We start from the raw sequence: 19,199 nt of genomic DNA on the forward strand, positions 1-19,199 counted from the left end.
GTGAGTAAAGGATTATTATATTATTATTATGTTGTTTGTAAGCATGGGTTTTGTAAGTCAAATAGACCTGGTTAAGGTCTAGCTCTGTTAATTACAACTTCAACAAATTAGTTAATCTCTCAAAGTATCCATATTTTTTTTTTTGGTCAGCAAATAAGAATGCCTTACAGAGTTGTTATAGTCAGTATGCTTCTGCCTAGCCTTCTTTCTTTCTTGTCGAAGTTTCTTATAGACTCTGGACCATGATGATGACATAGAAACTCCTGAATTTCCCTTCTCCCACAAACATCCTGAATGTTCACCTATGATGGAGCAATTCCTTCTGAGAGAAATCCAGAAACTAGATGAGGGACTTCTCCCCATATGAAAATGTGTAGAAAAGACCGAGACACACCCTTGCCATAAATTGCAGCCCTGACACCATACAATCAGGAGAGAACCCTAAACTTCCAGCTTCTCCCTGAGGAACAAAAGGTTTATACTGTCCATCTATCCTCAACTTTTATGGCTTCCAGCCTAGAGATGAGCCACTTAACACCTAGCCTTGAAAGTCAATGGAGTTGTGTTTAGGAGTCCCACAAGACTATAGCAAATAAGGAAGTAGTTCTTAACTGAATCCATGAGAACTCACTTTGGCTATACCCCCAGAGCTCAGCACAGAGGGAACAGGCAGAACAGCCCATCTCCTTAGATTTTTCCTGGAGGATTTTGCATACATTAAAAGATGTTGTCTGGAGGTTGATTTTCTACTTAGCACTCACTTACTTGCTGGCTAAAATCCTCCTAGGATCCCAACATTGCTGGTGGATATTTCCCCCAGCTTCTCCCTCTGGCTCACTCCAACATTAACACCAGATCACCAGCAAATCCCTGGAATGAGCTTGTCCACACATCTGGTATCCTGCCTTTTGAAGCTGCTGCCAAGGGACAGGCCTCTGGAATGCCTAGCTCAGATACCCAAGTGTACCATGTATTCATGAGTTCCATAGGACTATAGCAAACAAAAAAATCATTATTAATGGGTACACATGTGAGCACTTGCCATAGCTATTCCCCCAGGACTCAGAGAAGGAAGAGCAGGGAAAAATATTTGTATCTATTTCTCCCTGGAAGGGGTTGAACTGCATACTTTCCCAGCTGTTGCCTGAAGGTCTCATTTCTAATCTGCTTTTGGCTCTAGTCATGATCTCAGGGTCTGGGATTGAACCCCGCCCCACATTGGGCTCTCTCATCTGCAGGAAGTCTGCTTCTCCCTCTTTCCTTTCCCCTTGCTCATGCTGTCTCTCTCTCTCCATCTCAAATAAATGAAAAAAATCTTAAAAAAAAAAAGAAATGTTGAAGGGAATTCTTCAAGCTAAAACATGCTAATTAGTAACATGAGAAAATATATATACATATATATTTTAAAAACAACTGGTTAAGGTAAATATAAGCTAAAATCAAAATATTCTAATATTGTAATGGTGGTAGGTAAATAACTTATAACTCTAGTAGAAATGTTAATAGACAAAAGTGTTATAACAACTATAATAATCTGTTAATGGATATACAATATAAAAATATATAAATTGTAACATCAAAAACCAAAATCAGGGGCACCTGGCTGGCTCAGTTGGCTAAAGTGTCTGATTCTTGGTTTCAGCTCAGGTCATGATCTCAGGGTGGTGAGACTGAGCTCCATGTTGGTCTCTGAGCTCAGTGCAGAGTCTGCTTGTCCTTTTCCCTCTGCTCTTCCTCCTTCTTTCTCTCTCTCTCTAAGAAAAAAAATCTAAAAACATAAAGTGTGGAAGGTGGTGTAAAAATGCAGAACTTTGTGTTCAGAGGTTAAATTGTTATCAGCTTAATATAGATAGTTATAGCTATAAGATGTTTTGTGTAAACATTATAGGAATCAAAAAACAAAGACCTACTGTAGACACACAAGAGATTAAAAAAAAAAAGGAATCTACAGCTACCAATACAGAAAATCATCAAATCAGAAAAGAAGAGAATAAAAGAGGAAGAAGGGATAAATGAACTACAAAACAGCCAGAATAATTAAAGTAGAAATAGTAACTCCATATCTATAAATAATTACTCTAAATGTAAATGGACTAAATTCTCCATCAAAGACAGAGAAGGTAATTATATACATAAGTTCATTATATATATCAAAAGAATGTAACATTTGTAAATATTCATGCATTCAAAGTGAGGTACCTAATATATAAAACAAATATTGACAGATCTGAAAGGATAAATAGACAGCAGTTCAACAATAGTAGGGAACTTTTATACCCCACTTTCATCAATGGATAGGTCATCCAGATAGTAAATCCATAAGAAAATACTGGACTTAAATCTTGTGTTAAGCCATAGGACCTAATAATTATACACAGAAATTTCTATGCAATAGCTGCATAATACACATTCTTTTCAAAGGCACATGGAATATTCTATGGTATAGAATATATGTTACATGACAAAACAAGTGTTAATAAATTAAAGAACATTATAATAGTTTTAATAATCTTTTCTGACCACAATGGTATAAAAATAGAAATCAATAATAGGTGGGAAACTGGAAAATTCACATGTATGTGGAGATTAAACTACATGCTTTTAAATAATTAAGGAGTTAAAGAACTTAAAATTTGAAATAAAAAAATATCTGAGACAAAGGAAATTGGAAATGCATTAGAGTAAAATGCATGGAATGCAGCAAAAGCAGTTCTAAGAGGGAAGTTTATAGCAATAAACACTTACATTAGGAAAAAAGAAATATCTCAAATAAACAACCTAACATTATACTTTAAGTGATTAGAAAAAGAGGAACAATCTGATACCAAGTGCATAGGGAATGAAAAAACAATGATCAGACTGAAAATAAATGAAATGAAAACTAAAAAGACAACAAAAGATAAGCAAAACTAAAAGCTGGTTTTTCATAAAGACAAAGTTGACAAATCTTTATCTAGGCTAAGAGAAAGAGAATACTTGAATAAAATCAGAAAGAAATAAAACTATTATGAGCAATGTATATCAACAAATTGGATAACCTTGAAGAAACAGATAGATTCCTATAAACATATAATCTACCAAGATCAAATCATGAGGAAATAGGAAATCTAAACAAATTAACTTCTAGTAAGGAGATTGAATTAGTAATCAAATACCTTATAACAACAATAAAAAAGCCCAGGATCAGATGGTTTACTGGTGAATTTTACCAAACGTTTAAAGAAGAATACTGGGGCATCTGGATGGTATAGTTGGTTAAGTGTTGGACTCTTGGTTTTGGCTAGGTCATAATCTCAGGGTCGTGAGATCAAGCCCCGTGTCAAGCTCTGTGCTGAGTGCAAGTCTGCTTGTCCTTCTCCTTCTCCTCCTCCCTCTACTTTCTCTCTCTATCTATACCAAATATGTAAATAAGATCTTTACAAAAATTTAATACCAGTCCTTCTCAAACTCTTCCAAAAATTAGAAGAGGAGAGAACTCTTCCAAACTCATTTTATGAGACCAGCATTATCCTGACACTGAAGCCAGACAAAGACACTACAAGAAAAGAAAACTATAGGCCAATATCCCTAATGAACATAGGGATAAAAACCTCAGCAAAACATTAGTAAAGTTAATTCAACAGTAAAGTTAGAGAGTGATACACTATGATCAAGTGGGACTTATTCCAGGGATGCAAGGATGGCTCAATATCCACGAATATGTCAGTATGATAAACCACATGGACAGAATAAAGGGAAAAATTATATGATCACCTCCATAGATACAGTAAAAGCTTTAGACAAAATTCAACATCCTTGTATGATAAAAACTCACAACAAACTGTTTACAGGAAGAATGTACTTCAACAATAGTAAAAGGCATATATGACAAGCCCACAGCCAACATCATGCTCAACAGTGAAAATCTAAGTTTTTACTTTAACATAAGAAACAGGAAAAACCCTAAATATTTCACCAAAGAACTGTTGGAACTAATCAATAAATATGTAAAGTTGCAGGACACCAAATTGACATACACTAATCAGCTGCTTTTCTATACACTAACAATGAACTGCTGGAAAGAAAAATTAAGAAAACAATCTTATTTAAAATGGCATCAAAAACAATAAAATACTTGGGAATTTTTTTCACCAAGGGAGTGAAAGATTTAAACACTGGAAACAATAAAACACTGGTAAAAGAAAAAGTTGAAGAGGACACAAGTAAACAGAAAGGTATTCCAAGTTCACAGATTTGAAGAATCAATATTGTTAAAATGTCTATTCTACCCAAAGTGATCTTCAGATTCAACACAATCTCTATCAAAATTCCAACTGCATGTTTCACAAAAATAGAAAAAAATATCCTAAAATTTGTACAGTGCTACAAACAAGCTTGAATATTTGAAGCAATCTTAAGAAAGAACAAACCTGGAGGAATCACACTTTGTGATTTCAAATACTACAAAGCTATAGTAATCAAAACCAATATGGTATTGGAATAAAAACAGACAGATAGAGCAATGGAACAGAATACATACCCCAGAAATAAATGCACACATAAATGGTCAATTAATTTTGGACAAAGGAGACAAAAATATACAGGGGAAAGGATAGTGTCCTTAATGAATGGTGATGGAGAAACTAGACATACACATGCAGAATAATGAAACTGGACCCCTATTTTACACCACACACAAAAGTTACCTCAGTGTGGATTAAAAATTTGAACATAAAACATTAAACCATAAAACTCCTTGAAGAAAACACCAGGTAAGTTACTTGATAGTGGTCTTGGTGCTAATTCCTTGATTTCACACCAAAAATAAAGGCAACAAAAGCGAAAACAAACAAGTGGGACTAGAACAAACAAAAAAAGCTTCTGCATAGAAAAGGAAACCAATAAAATAAAAAGGCAAACTATGAAATGAGAAAGAAATATTTTCAAACCACAAGCCTAATAAGGAGCTAATACCCAAAATATATGAGGAAAAATATACACCCAATGTAAAAAAAATCAAATAATTCCATTAAAGAGTGGGCAAAAGATCTGAATAAACATTTTTCCAAAGACATGCAAATGGCCAACAGGTACATGAAAAGGTACTAAATATCACTAGTCATCAGATAAGTACACATCAAAACCACAAGAGATTTCCACCTCATATCCATCATAATGTTTATTATCAATAATGCTGGCAAAGATATGGAGCAAAGGGAACCTATGTACACTGTTTTATATAAACAATGTAAATTTGTATAGCCACTATAAAAAAAGTTTCAAGTCTACTTGAGAAATTAAAAATAGAACCACCATATGATCCAGCAATCCCCCTTCTGGGTATATATTTTTAAAAAGAAAGTCACTATCTTGAAGAGACATATTTGCAGTCCCATGTTCATTGCAACAATATTTACAATAGCTAAGACATGGAAACCTAAGTGTCATCAATGGATGCATGGAAAAAGAAAATGTGATCGATCTATCTATTCATCCATCCAACCATCCACATACCCATATAGAATTGGATATTATTCAGCCTTTAAAAAGAAGGAAATATTGCCACTTGCAACAACACAGATGGTCCTAGAGGGCATTATTCGAAGTGAAATAAGCCAGGAAGAGAAGGACAAATACAGCATGGTATCAATTGTGTGTGGAGTCTAAAATCAAACAACAAATAAAACAGAACTCATAGTAATGGACAATAGAAAGGCAGCTGCCAGGGCTAATAATACTGCATTGTATAACTGAAATTTGCTAAGACATTAGAACTTAGGTGGTCTTACCAAAAATAGAAAATATAATAAAAAAGGTAAATATGCAAGGTGATGGATACGTTAATTCACTCAACAGTGGGAACCCTTTCAGAATGTATACATCTCTCAAATCAACATGTTGTACACTTTAAATAATGACAGTTTTATTTGTCAAACCTCAATAAAGCTGAAAAGAATTTTCTTTGCAGAAATATTTCTCCCTCTTCCATGAAGTACTGGGACATTCTCATGTGGTAACCATTTGATGTGCATCTTCTAGAGGACAGCACCTTGCAAATACAGTCTTGGATTCCCAGGGCTTCCCTGATTCCCAACCACAACTTTGTTGTTGAATTTTTCCTTTGATTCTGTCAATTACTCCACACCCTTCTCTCCAATCCCTGATTTTTCTTTTGGCTTTTAACTGTTGTTAATGAATGCTGATGAGGTCTATGAAGATTGAATGAGATATGCCACCTAAGGCATTTAGCACAATCAGTAGCATGTAAGTGTTTAGTAATGTATACTATGATTATAATTTTATTAAGACAGCCATAATCTCTGTTCTTACTCTTCTGACTGTCCAGTGGGTGATTTAGGAAAGTAAATGAGGACACGGTGTGACAAGTACTGATCAAGTAGGGGATGCTTTGGGTACACAGAAAGAAAGGGACTTTTCACAGGCGCTGAGCCCAGGGGACTGACCATGGAGAAGGGACACTTCAATTGAAATGTAAAGGATGAGCCAGGGAGGAAGCCAGACTCAGAACTTGGGAGGAAAGAGTACCGGGATACCTAGCAGTCAACAAGAGTCATTGGGGGCAAGGGAACAATATATACAAAGATCTGGAGGGAAAGAAAGTGGACATCCTTACAGAACTGAAACATCCTTACTGGTCTAGATAATACTGGAGAAGTAACCAGTATCAGAATATACAGAGCTTCCTAAATTAGGTAAAGACATTTTGACTCTATCTCAAGGGCAAGGAAGAATTATTGATGTATTTAAAACATATAAATGACTTGGATTAGAACCACCAAAACCAGCCATAACACTGGTTACACATATCTCTGATACATATACTGATATCCATATGTAGAAAAAGACTAGGTAGCCAAAAATGAATTCAACAAAAAATTCACTCAGCATTAATAGGCTGAAATTAATTACAGAAGAAATTAGTCTTTTATAACTTGAGTGAAAAAATAAAATTATGTACAGCAAATGTTATAGCCTAGATTGTTATACTATTAACTCCTGAACTCAGTTATATCTCTTGGGAATATTACTAATCTTCCATAAATGAATAACCAAGAGAAAATACTATATAATCTGTAATCTTGAGAATTTGGTCCCACTTGGCTGGCTTGCAGCAGCACTTCTGACTTACTGTGCTCTCTTGGTAGCAGGAATGTAAACATCCCTTAACTTCTTTCTTATCATTCTTAGGAGAGCAATTTCAACACAGCATTACAAATTCTTCATGTACTTACTCCCATGTTACCATCCCTTTCTTGCCAAGGCCTTACGTCTTACACAGTTGTAACTTACTACCTCAATACCAGGGTAAGTCAAAATTTAAAGAGGATCCTTTTTGATTCCATGTTGGCTACTTTACAGAGAACCAACTGCTGGCACGCAAGACTGGGGGCAAAAACACCCCTTTAGAGATGATGGTAATTTGTATTTGAACGGTGGGAATAGGAATGGGTTTGAGAAGTATTAGGAATAGGCTCAGTGAAATGTGGTTATTTATTGGGTAAGGGTATTGAGAAAAACTGAGGAAAGACAGAGACCAGGGATCATACCTAGGTTTCTGTCTCAAGGTAAGAGTGGATGATGGTGGCATTTTATGAACAGAAATACAAGGGAGGAATATATGTAGGGGTTGATGGAGTTCTGTCTGACCATGTCACATGTGAGTGCTTGTTACCATGTGCCAAATACTTCAGTTTCCTTCTCTGTGGACCCCTCCCCTGTTTCATGATGTAGGAGAGGCCATTTGGACCTTATAGGCATAAAGCTTAAGACCCAGATGTTTTGCCATCAAGTACAATATAGAACCAAAGCTTACCCAAGATGAATATGTAGTGTGAGCAGAAAATAAACTATTTTTAATAAAAGATTTTATTTACTTATTTGACAGAGAGATCACAAGTAGGCAGAGAGGCAGGATGAGAGAGAGAGGAGGAAACAGCAGAGAGCCTGATGGGGAGCTCAATCCCAGGACCCCGAGATCATGACTGAGCTGAAGGCAGAGGCTTAACTCACTGAGCCACCCAGGCGCCCACCATTTTTTTTTTTAATTGTAAGTTATTAGGATCACCTGTTTCCTCATTATAACCTAGGCTATACTTACTGTTACAGCTTCACAGTGACATTTGCTTCACAGTGACATATAGATGTGACATGAGAATAGAACCAGGAGAGTCATCATCAGTTATCACTAGTATTTAGATAGTAATCACATTCATTAGGGACACTGATATTTTCTAGAGAGATTACATAGAGAGAAAAGAAGTGAAAAGATAAAATCAGGAGAAAGAGAAACCACATTGGATATCTAAAACAAAGAAAATTTAACACAGAGTATTTGGCACATAAATTATGGATGAGCTAAAAAAGCCAAACCACAGGGCAATGATACCATCTAGGGATTCCCAATAGCAGGAAGCCACTGCTACCTTTTGGCTGGAAAGACAAAGTGAGGTAGTAATAAGAACAGAGTCAAGAGTTCAGGGTTGCCTGTCAGTGAGAACTGGGGTCGACAGGGTAACACAGCTGCTATGAGAGATGTCACCACTACCAGAAACAGACAGGAGGGGAAAAGACCTGAATCTTCCTTCTTCAAACCCTCTAAACTACTCCCTACCCCCGTGCTTTCCAGACTGCCTGTAGGAGTCAGCCTCCCTATGATACAAAAATCACCTAGATTTCAGCTTTGGTCTTCCTTTACAATTATGTAGCAGCAACCTGATTCCCCTTGAATAGTAAGATCATTTACCAGAACCAGTAAAGCAACCTCCCAACAATGTATTGGTTCAAGACCATGAGAAGCCAAGTAGCCAAGTGATAGTCCTAATCCCAATTTACTGCTATCATTATTGTTTTCTGTGATAGAAACATTCCTTGCTTTGTTGCAGAAATAAAAGCAAAAATTCAGAGTGTGCTATGAGGTATGATAGTAAGAATGGCCATGCCCAGTTCCACTGCTTAGATCCAGGACATATATATTATGGCTGTGGGAGAAATAACATCATACACTGGTTGTTGAGTCAAGGCATTAACTGTGGCCCAGATGAATTTTCACTGGCTCTGGGCTGACATAATCCTTAGGGACCTAAAATGCCACTGTGGTGTTTAGGGACAGAAAGATCTAGGTTTAGGTACCAATTCTGCCCCTTACTGAGATCTGACACCTTACTCAACTCTTCTGAAACCTATTTTACATATGTCTTAAATGAGAATTTTAAAATGCCAACAGGATATTGCTTGGATCAACACATGGAAGCTGAAAATATCCAGGAAAAGAAACAAATCATGAGGTAGAGAGAAAGACTTCCAGTCAGGTGCTCAGTGAACACGTGACATGATAACAATGAGAGGAAGTGAAGGGAATATAGGCAAAGGGCATGAGCCTCAGAGAACCAGGGACATTACTTCTGTGTTTGGCTAATGTTCTCCCCAGGATTCCCGCTTCCTTCACACACAGAAATGTGTCTTCCCTCACATATAGAAATCCTGCTCATCTTTCAAAGATCAGCTCAAAGGCTGCTTCCTCCATGAAGCTTTGTTCAATGGGAAACACCAACAACAACTCAACCCGTATTTATTGAGGATTTGCCATGAGCAGAATCCTGTGCTAAAACTACAATGAGGCCACGCTATCAAGTGACAAGTAGAGGAACCTTAAATGCATGTTGCTAGGTGGCAGAAGCCAGTCTGAAAAGGTTATCTACTCTGTGATTCTGACTACGTGGCTTTCTGGAAAAGGAAAAACTGTGGTAATAGTAAAAATATCAGTGGTTTCCAGAGATTAAGAAGAAGGGAGGAAGGGGCGACTAGGAGGAACACAGAGGATTTTTAGGGCATGAAACTATTCTTTATAATACTGCAAAGGTGGATACACGCCATTATTGTGGAGGCCGAGAAAATTAGGGCCATTCAACCTCACGTTTAGCTGATGTGGGAAACAGAGGCAGAAGAAAATCATTAAAATTCCTTACCTACTGACAAGCCCTTGAAACAGACAGAGTGGCTCTCCCCTGGGGACTCAACTGCCCTCACCTTGAGGTTCTGCTAAGGATAGTCCTAGCCTGACCGACCCCCTACCCCGACAGGTCCGGCCAGGATCCTGTAAGTCTACTTTAACAATTCCTTTAGGAAACTTTATCTCTAAACCTCCAAGATAGTGTGGAGAATCATTCCCAAGCATATGGCCCACTGATATACACCTAAAGGGTCTCACGAGAAGATTTTTATTATTGGTAATAAATAACCTTTCTCCCAATAATAGCTAGCCCAGGGCCTGGAGACCTTGCTTCCTTAGAGACTCACATCATCCCTAATCCTCTTTGTCCTCACCCACCACCGAGTCCACCCCTGCTCTGCCTTTAAAAACTCTGACTGTAATCTGGTTCAGGGTCCAAGTCCCTACTCCGCTGTGCCGGGTATACCTGGGCCCAAGCTTAAGCTTTTCAAATAAACCCTCCTGTGATTGCATCGGTCCTTGGCTCCTTGGTGCTCTCTCGGTCGCGAAAACTTGGGCATAACAATTATACATTTATCAACATCTATAGAAATGCACAAAGGATAAACCTTAATCTAAACTACTGGCTTTCATTAATAATAATGCCTCAATATGGGCTCATCAATTGTAACAAATGGACAATGGACTACTGCAAGGTGTTAACAATAGGAGAATGTGGTGATGGAGGAAAGAAACATGGCAGTTCTCTGACCTTTCTACTAAATATTCCTATAAGCCTGAATCTGCTCTAAAAAAAGTCAAGTCCATTAATTCAAAAACTATAAAATGAGGTTTGCAATCTATTGCTCTAAAATTGAAAATCTTTCTGAGAGATGCTGTCCACAAAATAATTAGCATGAGAGAGTTTATTAACTCACATAATATATTAACTCACAATAATGATAAAAATTCAGGTAGAAAAGTACTCTAAGGACAACTCCTTCATGGTAGGGGAGAGCTTGGATAAGAAGAGAGCAATTTGGGGGCATTCCGAACAATATAGGCCATGTGATTTAAAGTGGAACAAATGATAATACATCTGAAGCCTTGTGAAAACTGTAGTTTGCTTTTTTTTTTAACATGTAATTATAGTTTTTAATTACCTAGCCTTGGGAAAGAAGAGAAAAATGAATTTTGTTCATTTCAAATTTGTTTTTGAACTGCTGGTAAAAACCTTGTACTTGTTATTACCAAATTATTTGCAAAGGTTATTTCATTCTTAGAGCTACCAGATTTTGTCTCTCTGAGAAGCTGAAATGGTCAGGTAAGTCCCTAACTTTTCTGTAATATCCTAAGGGAAATGGCCCTGCTTTTGCTGTTGGGAATGGTGGTTGCATGGAAGAGTGGGTAGGAACACTGGAAACACAGTCCTGGCCAAGGGTGGGACTACACAGTACATATCTTTTGTTGTTAAGATAACATTCAACACCAGTTTTCGCTGGAACAACTGTCTGGTCAAGGCCCAGAATCAGCCAAAGCCAGTTCTCAGAGGGTTCATTTATATTTTATTCATCACTGTATTAATTTGCTAAAGCTGCCATAACAAAGGACCACAGAACTAGGTGGCTTGAACAACAGAAATTTGTTTTTTCCTAATTATGGAGGCTAGAAGTCTAAGATCAAGGTATTGGGAATGTTGTTCTTGTTATTGCTTTCTAAGCTGTTCTCCTTGGCTTGTAGATGGATGGCCTTCTTCTTTCAGAGTCTTTACATGGTCTTTCCTGTGTGTCTGTGTCCTGAAATATCGAAGGACACCAGACATACTGGATAAAGACCCACTCTGAATGTCTCATTGTAACCTAATTCTCTCCTTTAAGAGCCTATATTCAAATACAGTTATATTCTGAAAGACTGAGGATTAGAATTTTCACATATGTATTTTAGGGGTTCACAATTCACCAACCATGAGTATTTTAAGACAAATGTTGACTGGGAGGACCTTCTGTTCTGGGACTGAGGATAGCAAATTAGGAGATCATCTGTTATTGCTATTACTTAACAACAGCAACTAAAATAATAATAGTTAACATATATTGAACACTTATTGTTGGCCAGGCATTAGGCTAAATGCTTTAAATGGATTGATGATATCTGACTCAAGAGCCCCTTATAACCTTCTCTGTGTACTTCACCAACAAATCAATCTTCCTCCTTTTTGAAGTAGTAGGCGTTTCACGGAGATCCATCTATCCATGGGCCTCTTGTGTTTCTGCATATCTTATGAGCAGAGGCATCCACCAATTTTGTTCTCAACTGTCTTTCCAAGGATGTTCACAGAGAAGTGCCTTGGAAGATAGTGCAGTGTCTACCTCAGGAATGGCAGCTGGCATAATTATTCTCTGTTATAAATGGTTTGGGTTCTTTAACTAAGTGTTCCTCTTTTTTTAAAGGTTCCTTTCTTATAATACAACCTACCTTGACAGCTGATCTAGCCTGGACTCTATGTGTTGCTCTGTAGGGCGTGGAGTTCTAAAACTGGTCCTTAGACTCTGGTTACTGTGACTAATAAAGTTCTTTGTCTCTAACCCAGGAGCCTTCAGTTTTCTACTGGCATCCAGGAAATTATAGCAAGTTAACATATTACATTATGAGTAGGGAAATGTATCAGACCCTTCACAGTTCTTGATCCTCATTTAGTCTGGCCCAGTCTGGCCACTTAGAGATAGTGGCAGTAAGTTATTTTCACTGGATGGTTAAAATTACCAGGTCAGTTTTGATGGAACAGAGGGTTCATGTCCACATATGAAGGAAATCATGCTAGAACAGGAGTCACGAGTCAGACAATAGGACCCAGATTCCCTGAGGAACAGTTGGATATCTCTGGCAATTAATAGGAAGTCACGGAAAGATTCAGAGGCAGTGAGGGTGAATGGGACAATGAGTCAAAAAGGTGAATAGTTGTATTATTTTAGATAGATTGTACAGTGAAAAGCTTAAAGAATAGGAGGAATGCTTAAGAGAGATCTGTCTAGGCACAAAGGGATAGATATCATGGCCGAAGAATAAATGTTTATTGAGTCCCTGAGTTCCTATTTTGACAAGGAATGCAAGATAGTGGCTTGTTGATTGACCAGAAGTGGAATTTTCCCAGTTATAAGCAAGCTAGCAGGGACTGAGACAGTAGATACTGAGGTAAGAGATGCTCTAGAAATGGAGCTTCACACAGGTGACACATGAGCTTCTGACTTAAGTCTCTCAATGTGAAGTCCTGGTAAGAAGCACATTTTTAAGTGACCACTAAGTCAGACTGAGGCAAATCAGAGTGAATAGACAATGAAAAAGTCAATGACACAGTTACCAAGTGTGCTATGAGGTAAGATCAGTGATCCAATCTAGTAGGTCTTACTGTTCTTACAGAATCTTATACCCTATTTTCTTCTACCTTTTATCTAGTTTAGTCTAGCTTTTTGTTATAGGCAGTTTAAGTCCTTCCCAGGCAATTTTCCTCATGGACCACTCTCCGTTGACCTCAGTTAGGCCTGCCTATGGTGGTGGGTCCTGATTTCCGAGGTTACATCATATATATTCATTACCCTTTGTATTTGGGGTCAGATCAAACCTGCAGTCCTGTAGGTTCAAAGAACACTGATTCAATACTCCTTTGGGAGCACCTTGATTATAAGTTCCAGAAAATTACAGAGAAGAGGAACCTGAAAGTCAGGGGAAAAATATTTGAGGATGACATCAAAGTCCTATACTTGTCTGATGAAAATGATTTTTAGTGGCAGATATACTGACCTTGGAATAGGGGCCCACTTGTGGAGAGGAAGCAGTGGGATTTAGAACCTCAAATCTTCCATTCTACATTTCCTCCTCTTGTACTTTCACACCTCTCCATATTATCATCACCACAAAACCTCTCATTCTCTTCCTGTGCTTGTTAAATGGCTAGCAGTAGTGCCAAAGAATGAACAATGTTCTGCTCTGTGTTTTAGATTTTCAAACCATCAGAAGCATCTTCAGTTTACTCTATCCTAATCAGCAGCAGTGAGAAACCAGAGAAGCTTCTATTTCGAATCTCAGAGATTAGACTGATTTTTTTTTTTTTATGGTAGATGTGAAACAAAAGACTGAAATTACAGACTGAAAATACATTAGAAACACAGCAAGTTTACTCTGAAATCAGTTATGTTTGGTGTGGTTAGAAATCAATACAATTAATGAACTATCTCTATCTCTTACATGTTTTTTTTCACCTTTTGCAATTACCTAATCTTTTTTTCCAAACAATGCTGTCCACACAAACATAAAGGTTTATGCTTTCAGACAACATCCAGTCATACAGCTTAATGACATCATGGGTCTTTATCTCTTTTCACTGAATGGAAGGGAAGAGGGTACTTCAGACAGAATGCAGCACAAATACTTTGGAGACTGTTTCTTCAACTGATATGTTATCTCACCAGAGTTCTTTGTAGAGTTTACTAGGCTTTAAGTTTAGATGTCTAATTAGCACACAGAAGAATTTATAATGGCACCCCCAAAACAGAGTACTTTCAGATTTAAAGAGATCTCTCTTTAGTTGCTCATACTAAAATCTGATTTTCTTCTAAAGTGATACTTATCTCTGATTATACAGCTTCTTTTTTCAAAAAGGAGGCTTAAAGGTTTGTTTTTTGTTTTCATATTATTACTTGGTTACAGTTTCTAGAATCTATATTTAGCAAATTCAAAGCTTTAAGTCAATAGTGTTTAGAAATACATTACCAAAGACACCATTTACAGAGTTATGACTAAAAAGAGACATATGACCATGATTATCTGAAACCATACTGTGTATTATGGTAAGGACAACTAAGATAAGATATTGAAGCCATAAAAGTTATGTTAAAAAAACCCAGACAACTAAAGAACCTAAATTGAGTTTTATGGTTTAAAATTAAGGAGGGCGGGGGCAAAGGAGAGACATAGAGAAAATCTAGCATCTCGTGCTTCTGCTAATAAGTTGGCAAAGCATATAGAGAAGTGCCTGGAGGTTTTATTTTATTTTTTTTTATCAATAGAATTTATTTTTAGAGCAATTTAGGTTACAAAAGAACGGAATAGAAAGTACAGGGTTTCCATATATCTTCTCACAACTGATGAGCCAATCTGGACATATCATTATTAAGGTCCATAGTTTACACTGCAATTTACTCTTTGTGGTACATGAGTTTGGTCTCATGTGGTCTATGAGTTTGGATAAATTTGTAATAATATGTATCTGCCATTACAGTGTCATAAAGAATAGTTTCAATGTCCTAAAAATCCCTGGTATATCACTTATTTATCCCTCTCTCTCTGTCTCCCTACCAAACCCATGGCAACCACTGATCTTTTTACTAACTCTATAGTTTCGTATTTTTCAGAACATCATACAGCTGGAATCATACAGAATGTAGCCGTTACAACTGGCTTCTTTTACTTAGCAATATTCATTTAAGATTCTTCCATATCTTAGGGAATCTGGGTAGCTCAGTCGGTTGAGTGTCTGACTCTTGGTTTCAGATCAGGTCGTGGTCTCAGGATCATGGGATCAAGTCCCTTGCTGGGCTCCCTGTTCAGCATGGAGTCTGCTAGAGATTCTCTCCCTCTCCCTCTGCCCCTTGCCTCACTCACACACGATCTCTCTCTCTCCTCTCAAATAAATAAATATATATGTTTTTTAGATAGATTCTTCTGGGGGCCTGGGTGGCTCCGTTGGTTAAGTGACCATCTTCGGCTCAAGTCAGGATCCTGGGGTCCCAGGATTAAGTCCTGGGATCAAATCCTGCATCAGGATCCCTGCTCAGCAGAGAGTTCTGCAGCTCCCTCTGACCTTCCCCTTCTCATGCTCTCTCTCTCTCAAATAAATTAAATAAATAAAATCTTAAAAAAAATTCTTCCATATCTTTTCTTGTCTTGTTAACCCATTTCCTTTTATTGCCAAATAATATCCCATTGTTTGGATGTACCACACTTCATCTATTCAACTTGAATTTTTGTTTGTTCAAGAGTGTCTTTATTCCTCATTCACTTTTGAAGGATAATTCCACAGGATTCAAAATTCTAGATTGGTAGATTTTTTTCTTTTAATGTTTTAGATATATCACTCCACTTTCCTCTTGCTTGTATGTTTTCTGAAGATCAGTCTAATTCTTATCAGTTTAATTCTTATTCTTGCTCCTCTGTAGGTAAGTTTTTTTTCCCCATGGCTTCTTTCAAGATTTTCTCTTTGTGTCTGTTTTTTTGTAGTTTGAATATGACACACCTATGTAGAGATCATTTGGTCCTATATGGTGTTCTCTGAGATTCCTGAGTCTGGTTTCATGCTTGTCATTGTGATTGTGGATAATTCTCATCCATTATTACTTCAAAGAGTTGCTCTGTTCCCTTTTCTTTCCTTCGGGCATTGTTATACACATGCAAACACACACACACACACACATATACACATATAGACACATATACACATACAATATACAAGCTAAAACATTTGTAGTTGTTCCAAGTTCTTCAATATTCTGTTTCATCCTTTTCATTCTTTTTCCCCTTTGCATTTCAGTTTAGCAGTTTCTTCTGACATTTTTTCAAGCCGATTCCTTCCTTGGCCATGCTCATTCTACTAATGATGCTATCAAAGGCATTCTTCATTTTCAGTACAATGTTTTTTATTTCTAGAAGTTGCTTTTGACTCATTCTTAGAGTTTTACATCTCTCTGCTTATATCACCCATTTGTTCTTGCATGTTGTCTACTTTTTCCACTAGAGTCCTTAGTCCTTATGAGAATTGTTTGAAATTCTTGATTTGATACTTCCAACATCTCTGGTATAACTAAGTACGGTTCTGGTGCTTGCTATGTCTCTTCAAGTTGTGGGTTTTTGTGGATTTTCTTGTGAGTCTTGTTTTGTTTTTGTCTTTTAGGATGCCTTGAAACTTTTAATTCACAAACTGAATACGATGTGCTGGGTATAAAGAATTGAGGTAAATGGGCCTCTAGTGTGAGGTTTTATGTTTAGGTAGGAGTTGAGCTGTATTTACTGTCACTACAGGTGTCAGAGGCTGAATTTCCCTCTGGTGCCCTTATTTTCATCTCCCCTGTTGTCTTTTAGTTTCCCTAGAGATTTCCTCTTCTGAGTCATACAGCCCTTTCTATTGTAATCACCTGTTATTATATAGGAATCTACTGATATACTAATTAAGGTTTATGTGTTCTATACTCTTAACAATTACGTTTCATTTTTTAATGAGGCTATGCCCTTGAGCTGTGGCCTTTATATGTGCTTCTCCAGTGAGATAACACTGAAGGATATAAGAATTGGGTATTTCCCTTCCTCGATGTAGAAGGTTACAGGGGGTTACAGTTGGATATTTCTCTTTCCCCAGGTTGGTTAGGCTCTGATAAAAGAGAGGACAGGCCTTCCATTGAGGACAGGCCTTTTCAAGAAAAGAATGCTCTGTGTATATTTCAAAGTAGCTATCCTTCCCTTCAGCATACTGGAAGAAAGAGGAAATTTTTCTATAATCTTCACTGTGAGAATACGGTAGGCTTCCTGGAGGAAACATTCACAATTGTGTGGCCCTTCCTAAATCTGGGCCCCAGGAGTTTTAAACTCTCAATCCTTCTACTCTGAGCCTTCAGCAATTCATCAATTAAAGGTTAAATTTTCCTATCTCTTTACCAGCTCTCATGGTGGTTTCTTCTCCTCGGCACCTACTTAAGTTGTGATTCTCTGTATCAGCCTGTCTGTCCCTCCAATTTTGAGAGTAATGGCTGGCCCTATAACCTCAATTCTCTAGTGGATCTAAGAAAAGTTTTTGATTTTCAGTTTCTTTATCTGGTGTGTGTCTCTGTGTGTGGGTGTGTGATAAGAACTCAAGTGAAAATTTCCAAATTCTTGGAAACCAGAAGCCTACCCATCCACTTATTTTTGAAGTAGCACTTCTTGAGAGATCCCCTAAAGGAAGTCACTACATGAAGACATGTGTATGTCCCTAACTAATAACCTGTCAGTCCTTTTAATCAGTATTTTAGAAATAATTGTTAAATGTTTATATTTTTGGAGGTGGCAGCTATGAGGAATGTTTAATTTTTTTCTTCTTTATAGTGTTTTCTTTTAAAGTAACTGTAAAACAAACCTACATTTGGATAATTACATCAGGATATCTGAGTTATCACACCAGTACCATATTTCTGATTTATTCTGAGAATGCTTTAATGCCCTTCATATGCTGCAAGTATGAGATTACGTCACTATTTTATTTCTCACTGCCCTTAAACTTCAAATTTCTTCCCATGCTTGTAAGGCCCTATAGTGCGTGGCTCTTCCCTACTCTTACTATCCCCTTCCCATATACTTTACCACTGTGCTCTTTGTTCCTTCTGCTCCAGTCAAACAAGCCAAGCTCATTCTCAACTGAAGACTTTTGAGCATCTCTGCCTGGAATGCTCACCCCCGGATCTTGCATGACTAGCACCTTCTCATTACTCATGTATTAAGTCAATAGTCACCTCCCAGGGAAGGCTTCCCTGCCTGTCCTATCTGAAATACTCAGTTTCAGCATTGTTTCCCACTTCCCTTCCAGGTAAGCTTTACTCTTTAAGTCTGCTTTATTTTTGTCATAGTTCATAACACTACTGAAATTTATTATTAATACCCTTATCAATTTATTTATTTATTTATTTATTTATTGTCTCACCAATACACTGCAAATACCTTGAGCAGCCTGAACTGTCTTCCTTCTAATCTAATTCTGTACCTGCCAGTTGGCAGGCTTCATTTCCAGATACAGAGATAAAGAATACCAAGCTCACTAACCCTCTTTTCCTCCAAAATGCTTCCCATTGCCTAGTGGGACTCAATCAGGAGCAGATACATTGAACACTGAATTAAACTCTTTGCCTCCCTTTTTCTCAAGGACATTGGAGCAGCTACAAACTGTGGCAGCAATTGCCTTCTCAATATCCATCCTCTGTTCTTTCCTGCCAAGATAACTCTGCTTTGTTCAGGGAGATTACCCATCCATCACTAGATGATGGATAATGATTGCTCCAAGGCCAGTGCGACAATTCCGTTTTCTACTTTCCCAGTGTCCTTTGTAGCCAAAGGTTATGATGACACAGTTCAGAGCAAGGAAATCTGTGCAGAAATCTGCTGGTGTTTCTGGGATGGCATGTGCATTCTGTTTGCAGTGAAAATAGCCAGCAGGCATTGTTTTTCTTCTATATTTCCTCCACTGCTTTGCTGGAGC

Source organism: Mustela putorius, unplaced genomic scaffold (genome assembly GCF_011764305.1).
Source record: "Mustela putorius furo isolate JIRA1106 unplaced genomic scaffold, ASM1176430v1.1 tig00003942_pilon_pilon_pilon, whole genome shotgun sequence".
NCBI classification, from domain to species: Eukaryota; Metazoa; Chordata; class Mammalia; order Carnivora; family Mustelidae; genus Mustela; species Mustela putorius.